Raw genomic sequence first — 10,074 nt, 5'->3', positions numbered from 1 at the left:
GAAACTCTTCCAAAAAATTGCAGAGGAAGGAACACTCCCAAACTCATTCTATGAGGCCACCATCACCCTGATACCAAAACCAGACCAAGATACTACAAAAAAGAAAATTACAGACCAATATCACTGATGAATATAGAAGCAAAAATCCTCAACAAAATACTAGCAAACAGAATCCAACAACACATTAAAAGGATCATACACCATGATCAAGCAGGATTTATCCCAGGGATGCAAGGATTCTTCAATATACGCAAATCAATCAATGTGATACACCATATTAACAAACTGAAGAATAAAAAACCATATGATCATCTCAATAGATGCAGGAAAAGCTTTTGACAAAATTCAACACCCATTTATGATAAAAAAAAAAAAAAACTCTCCAGAAAGTAGGCATAGAGGGAACCTACCTCAACATAATAAAGGCCATATATGACAAACCCACAGCAAACTTCATTCTCAGTGGTGAAAAACTGAAAGCATTTCCTCTAAGATCAGGAACAAGGATGTCCACTCTCCCCACTATTATTCAACATAGTTTTGGAAGTCCTAGCCATGGCAATCAGAGAAGAAAAAGAAATAAAAGGAATACAAATTGGAGAAGAAGAAGTAGAACTGTCACTGTTTTACCGATGACATGATACTATACATAGATAATCCTAAAGATGCCACCAGAGAGCTACTAGAGCTAATCAATGAATGTGGTAAAGTTGCAGGATACAAAATTAATGCACAGAAATCTCTTGCATTCCTATACACTAACGATGAAAGATCAGAAAGAGAAATTAAGGAAACAATCCCATTCACCATTGCAGCAAAAAGAATAAAATGCCTAGGAATAAACATACTTAAGGAGGTAAAAGACCTGTACTCAGAAAACTATAAGACACTGATGAAAGAAGTCAAAGATGACGTGAACAGATGGAGAGATATACCATGTTCTTGGATTGGAAGAATCAATATTGTGAAAATGACTATACTACCCAAAGCAATCTACAGATTCAATGCAATCCTTATCAAATTACTAATGGCATTTTTTACAGAACTAGAACAAAAAATCTTAAAATTTGTATGGAGTCACAAACGACCCCGAATAGCCAAAGCAATCTTGAGGGAAAAAAACGGAGCTAGAGGAATCAGACTCCCTGACTTCAGACTATACTACAGAGCTACAGTAATCAAGACAATATGGTACTGGCACAAAAACATAAATATAGATCAACGGAACAGGATAGAAAGCCCAGAGATATACCCACACGTCTATGGTCAACTAATCTATGACAAAGGAGGCAAGGATATACAATGGAGAAAAGACAGTCTCTTCAATAAGTGGTGCTGGGAAAACTGGACAACTACAAGTAAAAGAATGAAATTAGAACACTCCCTAACACCATACACAAAAATAAATTCAAAATGGATTAAAGATCTAAATGTAAGACTGGACACTCTAAAACTCTTAGAGGAAAACATAGGGAGAACACTCTATGACATAAATCACAGCAAGATCTTTTTGACCCACCTCCTAGAGTAATGGAAATAAAAACAAAAATAAACAAATGGGACCTAATGAAACTTCAAAGCTTTTGCACAGCAAAGGAAACTATAAACAAGATAAAAAGACAACCCTCAGAATGGGAGAAAATATTTGCCAATGAATCAATGGACAAACGATTAATCTCCAAAATATACAAGCAGCTCATGGAGCTCAATATCAAAAAACAAACAACGCAATCAAAAAATGGGCAGAAGACCTAAATAGACATTTCTCCAAAGAAGACATACAGATGGCCAACATGCCCATGAAAAGCTGCTCAACATCACTAATTATTAGAGAAATTCAAATCAAAATAACAATGAGGTATCACCTCACACTGGTTAGAATGGGCATCATCAGAAAATCTACAAACAACAAATGCTGGAGGGGTGTGGAGAAAAGGGAACCCTCTTGCACTGTTGGTGGGAATGTAAATTGATACAGCCACTATGGAGAACAGTATGGAGGCTCCTTAAAAAACTAAAAATAGAATTACCATATGACTCAGCAATCCCACTACTAGGCACATATCCAGAAAAAACCATAATTCAAAAAGACACATGCACCCCCAATGTTCACTGCAGCACTCTTTACAACAGCCAGAATGTGGAAGCAACCTAAATGTCCATCAACAGAGGAATAGATAAAGAAGATGTGGTACGAAAAAAAAAAAAAAAAAAAAAAAAGATGTGGTACACATATACAGTGGAATATTACTCAGCCATAAAAAGGAACGAAATTGGGTCATTTGTAGAGATGTGGATGGACCTAGAGTCTGTCATACAGAGTGAAGTAAGTCAGAAAGAGAAAAACAAATATCATACATTAATGCATATATGTAGAATCTAGATAAATGGTACAGATGAACCTGTTTGCAAGGCAGAAATAGAGACACAGACATAGAGAACAAATGTATGGACACCAAGGGGGGAAAGCAACGGTAAGGGGGATGAATTGGGAGATTGGGATTGACATATATACACTAATATGTATAAAATAGATCACTAATAAGAACCTGCTGTATAAAAAATAAATAAAATAAAATTCAAAAAAATAATTAAAAAAATTAAAAAAAGAAAAAGAGGTAGTATACCTCCTACACACCCAACACACACCATCAACTACTGGATTTTTTCTTTAAAAATTCCATATATCCTAATATTTTACCTGGAAATACTTCATTATGTATCTCTAAAAGATGACTTTAAAAAATATACTCAGTGCAATTAACATAGATAAAATAATTAACAATTTCTTTCTGTTGTAGAACATCTAGACAGCATTCAATTTCCCTACAAGCATCTCTTTATTGTTGATTTGTTTGAATAAAAATTCAAACAAGACCTGCCACTCTTTTTTTTCTTTTTATCTCTGTTCAATATATGTGTTGAAAAAAAATCGGGTTGTTTGTCCTGCAGATTTTCACACATTCTGGATTTGTTTAATTTGTTTTTCTGAAGCCTTCGTGCTGTTTACCCTATTTTTCTACAGTCTGTATTTTCTGTAAACTTGCAATTAGATCAAGAATCTTGATCAGGTTCAGGTTTAATTCTATAGCAAGAACGTTTCACAATCGTGTTTGTGCACTTTCTACTGCATCAGATTAGGAGGCAAGTAAAGTATGATTATCTCTCTTTTCTGACGGTCAAGATCCATCGGTGAGTCTAGTTATTGTCAGACTTTTCCTACCATTATAATGCTCCCTATCAGCTATTCACTTATTTGTTTCAGCAGCCGTTCATGACCTTTGCCTAAGTGCACTGAGTTACAAAATGGTGATATTTTTTTTCAGATTATTAGACTTTATTTTTAAGAGCAGTCTTGGATGCAGCCTAAGAATTCTTAAGTAATGCCAAAGATGCTGTTTTGGGGACCAAACTTTGAAAACCACTGCTCCAAACCAAAATCTGAGCCCAGGCTCAGGAGCACCATCTGGCCTTGAGGCAAGCTGGAACATCCACGACATTTCCTTCCAAACCACGCTCCAGACTGGCACTGTCCAATAGATATATGACACAGGCCAAAAATGGTGATATTCTAAATCTATCATTCTTTCTGCATTCATTAGCTAGAAATCGTCTACAAAGTACTTACCCGTAATACCTCTTTGGTGAGATAGAGTTAGTACAGGAAAGGGAGAATAAATGCTATCTTTTCCTTTATTTACCGGTTTTCAGAACGATGAGTTGGTTACCAAAGATCTTTATATTTTTGATATCGTCATGAAATCTTGGGTTTTATTACATTCGAAATGTTTCTATCCACTGAAATTATTATTCTTGGTCAGTGGGAGTCCCTTCAAGTTAGCTTCTGAGTCCTTTGGACATGATTCCGCTAGTCTTTGAAAGTTTCCTTTCTTTCCAGTTCAATAAGATCTAGGCTTACCTTGTTCCTTTCCTTTCCCGGACTTGGAATCAACCATTTCTCCAAGGGCAATGTTTTCCTTCATTGGGAAATTATATTTAGAGATCATAACCTGGGTTCATCACTGTTTCCAGGGTTTCCAGCTTGGACATGAAATGCATGTGTGATCTGAAAAATATGTGTTTGTGTGTTATTTCCCCTAAAGAGAAAATTCATCATGAGTTTATATTGATATTTCCAATACATGTTTCAGATTACATGATTTTTACTTAATGTCTCTGTTTTCCTTTATTTGAAATTCTTCTCTCTTTCAGTGAAAATCCTGGTTCCTAATGACATTAGGAACATTATGTCTATGTCATTATGACATTAGTATAACTATTTAAATTATCAACCTATTGTTTGTTTAATTGCATAATCATGTATATATGTGTGCATACATATAGAATAATTTCAGAAAAATATTAATATTATTTCTAATAATGTTATTACTGAAAATTTTGTAACTTTTAGTGTCAATTCTACTTATTTTTATTTTTTTAAATATTTTGACCACACCACGCAGCAGAAGGATCCTAGTTCCCCAACCAGGGATCGACCCGTGCCCCCTGCAGTGGAAGCACGGAGTCCTAACCACTGGACCCCCAGGGAAATCCCTACTTATTTTTATCTTTAGGATATATCACACAATGGACATATAATAAATTGCTGTGCTTTAAAGTTAGTTGCAATAATTTATTTCTGTATGGTTCAGCCATCAACTTAAAACACAATTTGTTTTTGTTCCATTTTGCTTGTGATTTTTGAGAAATTGCTTTTTACTTTTATTTTATGTCATATTTAAGAAAAACATTTAGGGAAGCAGACAATGGCAGAGTAGGAATCCCTGTGTCAGAGATATCTGGGGAATTCCCTGGCAGACTAGTGGTTAGAACTCTGTGCTTCCACACTGCAGGGGTCACAGTTTCGATCCCTAGCCGGAGAACTAAGATCCCACAAACCGGGTGGTGAAGCCAAAAAAAAAAAAGAGAGAGAGAGAGAGAGAGAGAGATCTGATGGATGAAGAAGTCAATTCTGAGAACATGTTCCCTGGAGAGATACACAGTAACATCCACTTGTTATTTCTCCCTCACAAGTGTTCTGGCCATAATGTCCCAAAGTCACAGTAGGTTGTAATAAAAGACATGCAACATCAACTACATTTAATGTAATAAGATAAAGTCACCTGTTATCCCAAACAATCTGCACCCAGGGGCTTTAGGATAACTCCAGGATAATTTAACATTTGAAGCAAAAAAAATCCTTGATCTATGGATCAGCCACCTCTGCTGCCCTCTGCTGGCTGACTGGGGCCAACACAGTCTGAAGTATGTACTGCCTTGGAGACTGGTAACCACAAGGAAAACTGCCTCACTCCTGGTAAAGGGTCTTTACAAGTCATTCAGTAATACAGATATGAATTATCTGACATCCATGGAATGAATAGACAGATGGTGGGATCATTCATGAACTTGTTCAATCATTCATCACTTAGCAAAAACATTGTCGTACCTTCAGTTGTTCAGAACAAAACTCTTGGTGTCATTCTTAAATCTTTCTTTCACAACCCACATCTTCCCACTTCTTACCATATCCACTGATATTACCATGGTCCAAGCCAAAATCATATCTTTTCCGGAGTGTTACAATAGCCCCCTAATAGATCTCTGGCTATATGATAAACATAACACAGCCAAAATGGTAATGTAAAAACATACTACATCATGTCATTACACTATTCAAAGCCTTCCAAGAGCTTACTCAAGAAGAAATAGAAAGGCAATATCGAGAGACTAGGGATGCCGGTTATAAGAATTTCAAGATTGTGGAACCTCTGGAACGACTCTATGTTAATTGTTTCTCTGATCTGATGTGGGCTTAGTAAAAAAAGAGGATTGTGGGGAGACTTCGTCCAGCTCTTTGTCTTGTGAAGCACCCCAGGAATATTTGAATATTTCCTTCCAAATGGCCTTCACACTAAGTAGACTCTGTTTTAAATTTAACGGTACTGCTCCTCCGGTGCTTTCTTGTTCATGGCTGGCGGCGGCTGCTGAGTGGGACGCAGATCACCGCTGCCAGCGCAGGGCAAGTCTCCCCGCCTCTCCTTTTCCGCTCGCCGCTTGTGCCCGAGCTCGCCAGCATGTCCGCGGCGCCGCGCAATCGCTAGCAGAGCGGCTGGCCCCGCGGGGTCAACCAGCTCGACCGCAAGTACATCCAGCGGACGGAGCCCCTCACCCTGGAGCGCACCACCAACCTGTACCCTCTTACCAGTTACACTTTTGGTACAAAAGTGCGCCTCTGCGAGAAGGACAGCTCCGTTGCAGCCAGATTTCCGCGCATGCGGGAGGAATTTGATAAAATTGGCATCAGGAGGACTGTAGAAGGGGTTTTGATTGTCCATGAGCACCGGCTACCCCATGTGTTACTGCTGCAGCTGGGAACAACTTTCTTTAAATTACCTGGCGTTGAGCTTAACCCAGGAGAAGATGAAGTTGAAGGACTAAAACGCTTAATGACAGATACAGGTTTGTCGAGATGGAGTCCTGCAAGGCTGGGGTGTTGATGACTGCACTGGTGACCGCTGGAGAACGAATGCTGACCTTCCTCAGTGTCCGTATATACCTGCACATATTACAAAACCTAAGGAACGTAAGTTGGTTTTGGTTCAGCTTCAAGAGAAAGCCTTGTGTGCAGTCCCTAAAAACTGCAAGCTGGTAGCTGCACCACTGTTTGAACTGTATGACAATGCACCCGGATATGGACCCATCATTTCTAGTCTCCCACAGCTTTTGAGCAGGTTCAATTTTACATACAACTGAATTCCTGCGCAGCAGAGAAGTAAGAGACGCCGTCTCTGTGAGCAGAGCTGTATACGGTGTAGAATAAACATGCTAGAAACGTTTTTTTGGTTTATCTCTTCCCCAGTCCCTAAATTACCACCTACTTTCTATTGTTTGAATAGTAAAGTTAATATGAAAAACTCGATTGTGGTGTAAACAAATGTGATCATGTTTAATTTGCTTTTGGTTCTACTCATACTTTTTTGTACAACATTAAAGAAAGTGAACTGCTTTCTATTTGTTATTTTTTGTTGTTTTGTTTTTTAATTTCACACTAAATTTGTAGAATTCTTACAGGCAAGGATTGCTTTTCCCCCACTAGGCAGGTGAATGTTAAGAGACAGCGGCAAGCTTAGGTCAATCAAGTTTGTGGGACCCTTGCTCCGATACCATTCTTGGGGGCATACTCCAAGACCGTGTTATAGATCTTTGTGATGAGGATCTTCTGTCACTTTTGGGAACTAGATTTGCTTGAGTGAGTCCAAGGTGCGACTCCTGTACCGATTTTACACTCTTAATGTGTTGTATTACAGCAGAACTCCCCGTGTATTACTGACTAGTACATTTTATACCGGTATCACCAGACCTTACTTCACAAACAACAGATCCTAATTAAACATACGGGAAACTATTAAAATTGACTAGGCTGGGGAAAGTTTTGGGCATTGGTATAAAAAGAGACAGATCCAGCGCTCATTAGAGCCCCCCCATAATGCACAAATTCCAACATTTGTGCTGTTGGAATTTATGTCTTAGTTATTCTTATGACCGTGGTGAAATGGTGATCTGTGAAGGTGAAAGAAGTTTCTAAAAGTGGGTCTGTTAGGTTTTGAACTCTTGGATTGTAAAGTTAGTTATTTCAATTAACGTGAAGTTACAGTGAAAGAGATGAAAATTTGGTTTTAACAAGTGACACAAAGCCTTTTCAAAAATATTTTGGAATGATCTGAATCAGAACTAGATTTTGTCAGCCTAAGAGAAAAATACCAAATTTAAAAATCTTTTCAAAACACTGCTAAATTAGGATCCAATTTGAAGGAATTAAAAAAAAAATCTTAAGACAAAAGAGTTTGCTGGTCGTGTTATTGCTTAATGGTATGTTGTGTATGCCTTATTACAAATGACTGACTGTAGGTTTAATGTAAAGGAAATCTTATAAGATGCAGCTACTTAAAGAGATTGATACAGTTATGTTTTTAATAGATAGAAATGAACTTTTGATTAGTTGTACATCTTTATGGTACTGTTCACAGGGCTGTTCTCCTGAATATTGGGTGATGTGAAAGATACATCATACATTCTTCCGTATTTAGACTTGAGAAAATCAGACCAAGAGCAGTTGAGCAATTATATTTATAAGCATTGAAGTTTATTTAGTTGAGGTCCGGTCCAAGCTTCACACGATTACGTATCTAATAGTGACTATAGCTGTGCCCATGCTTAGTAGTAGGTGAGCACCGGTCTCCAGGACCAAAAATGACCAGGGATCTGCTTTGAAAAAGCCCCTAGTTCTATGGATAGTCCTCCTTCTTCAAGTGTAACAGTCCTGCCCTTCTGGTTTACATTCACCTGTTTCTAACTTAACTGTAATTTTACTGGTGAGCTCACTGAAGAGTCCTACAAGACTGGGGAAGGCAGAGATGGAGATGGCTCCATCCAGCCCACCTTCCATGATTGTTTCTGGCATCCAAGTGAAAAAGCTGCAGTGATCACTTTCAGGTGTGTTAGCTCCTGCCATTTGGGGAGAGTGAGGAGAGGCGGACTTTTTCTTGGTGTGATTTATAAAGTGCTGTCAGTAAGGAGTGTTTGGGTTGAAGAGTCATCTGATTCGAGGCCACTCGTGTCCTTTTGTAACTTAAGCTTGGACCTAGAAATTCTTTCTCCAGCATTACTTCCCAGTTGTATAAGTGCTTGAGTCAGTCATCCATACCCTGGGGCTTAAGTGAGAAAAACAGTAAGTTGGCTGAGTTAGTAACCTTGGAATATAATAGATCTGGTTTTGAGTGTAAAATTCATAACACAAACACAAATTTTTAAAACTTGTTTTTGAACTGGTTAGTTATAGTTGTATCCCAATGCTCTCTTGTTAGGTTTCCTGATGAACTAGGGAAGTTCAAATTTGATGTATTCCATTAGAAAGAGGGTACAAGGGTACCGTTTAACACTTTTGTTAGGTAAGTTCTTATCACACTTCTTCCAGAACCAACAGTCTTAAAATGGGGATTCCAATTCTCTACGTAATAAATACTGACTAGTTTTTAAATGAGCTCTTGATTAACTTATATTTTTGAATGCCTTCTATGTTCCAGGTTTGTTTGTAAATGAAAGCCCTCTTTTGTATTGTATAATTACAAAATATGCCGTGGTCTTTTCCCTGAGTAATCTAAGTCGTGAATATTCTATATAAAACTATAAGTTTTATAAGTAGAACTATAGTTCTATATAAAACTAAACTAAATGGCATTGGAAAATATTCAGTAGGTTGAGGGGAAAAACTAAACAGTTTTACTCAAATGTTTTAAATCATATTTAGGATTGACATCCCTTTAAAGAAAAGTGAAATCTGTATTTTTTTCTATGTGATGAAGACTTGTGATTTTTTAAAAGTAGATAATACTTAAAATAGCATTATGATGATCCTGTGTATGAATTCGTACTTTTAACAGTAGTTAAAAGACTTTTTACTTTTTATCATTGTCTTCCCTTGTAATAGCGTTGTATGGTTCAGTTATTATTTTTTATATTTAAGGGTTCTGTTAAGTTAGCCTTTTATTTGGATAAAACATACCCAAACTAGCCAGTCTGTTTTCTTACATGGTTAGTTAGAAGTGAGAGGTAGAGGTCCTCCAAATTCAGCTGGCCAGCAGGCAATCAGTTTAAAATTCCCTTTCTTAAATGGTGCAACTCTTACACTCTCAGGTTTTTAATGACTTCATTTTTTGAGATGAAATTCTTGGAGTACATTTTCCATGTTGGAGTTCCTCAAACTTGATGTTTTCACTAGTTCATAGTGTTTGGAACAGTATGTGCCCATCACTAAGACTGCTTCAGAGAGTGCAAAATTTTCTATGTCCCATTGTCAGAGAAGGCTTAGTGGGTTTTGACTGTAATACAAGTCAGCTTATATAAGCATAAGGTTTGATTTCCTATAATTATTCCACATGTTTTACATTACTCATTATTTGGGTTCAACTGGACTCATTTGAAGCAATTTGCCTTTGCTAAATATGTAATGAGAAGCATAATACTGTAATTTGACTTGAGCCATAAAACACATTTTACTATTAGCTTATATTT

The 10,074-nt window shown here is 37.3% G+C and overlaps 1 pseudogene; it reads left to right on the top strand.

Annotated features, from left to right (window-relative positions):
• The first annotated feature begins 6,077 nt into the window (after positions 1-6,077).
• LOC137771854 (cleavage and polyadenylation specificity factor subunit 5 pseudogene) lies at positions 6,078-6,909 on the top strand (annotated as a pseudogene).
• The last annotated feature ends 3,165 nt before the right edge of the window (positions 6,910-10,074 follow it).

This window comes from Eschrichtius robustus, chromosome 11, assembly GCF_028021215.1.
Source record: "Eschrichtius robustus isolate mEscRob2 chromosome 11, mEscRob2.pri, whole genome shotgun sequence".
Classification (NCBI taxonomy): Eukaryota; Metazoa; Chordata; class Mammalia; order Artiodactyla; family Eschrichtiidae; genus Eschrichtius; species Eschrichtius robustus.
Note: the sequence above shows the minus strand (reverse complement) of the source record. Positions and strands in the feature narration are given on the sequence as shown.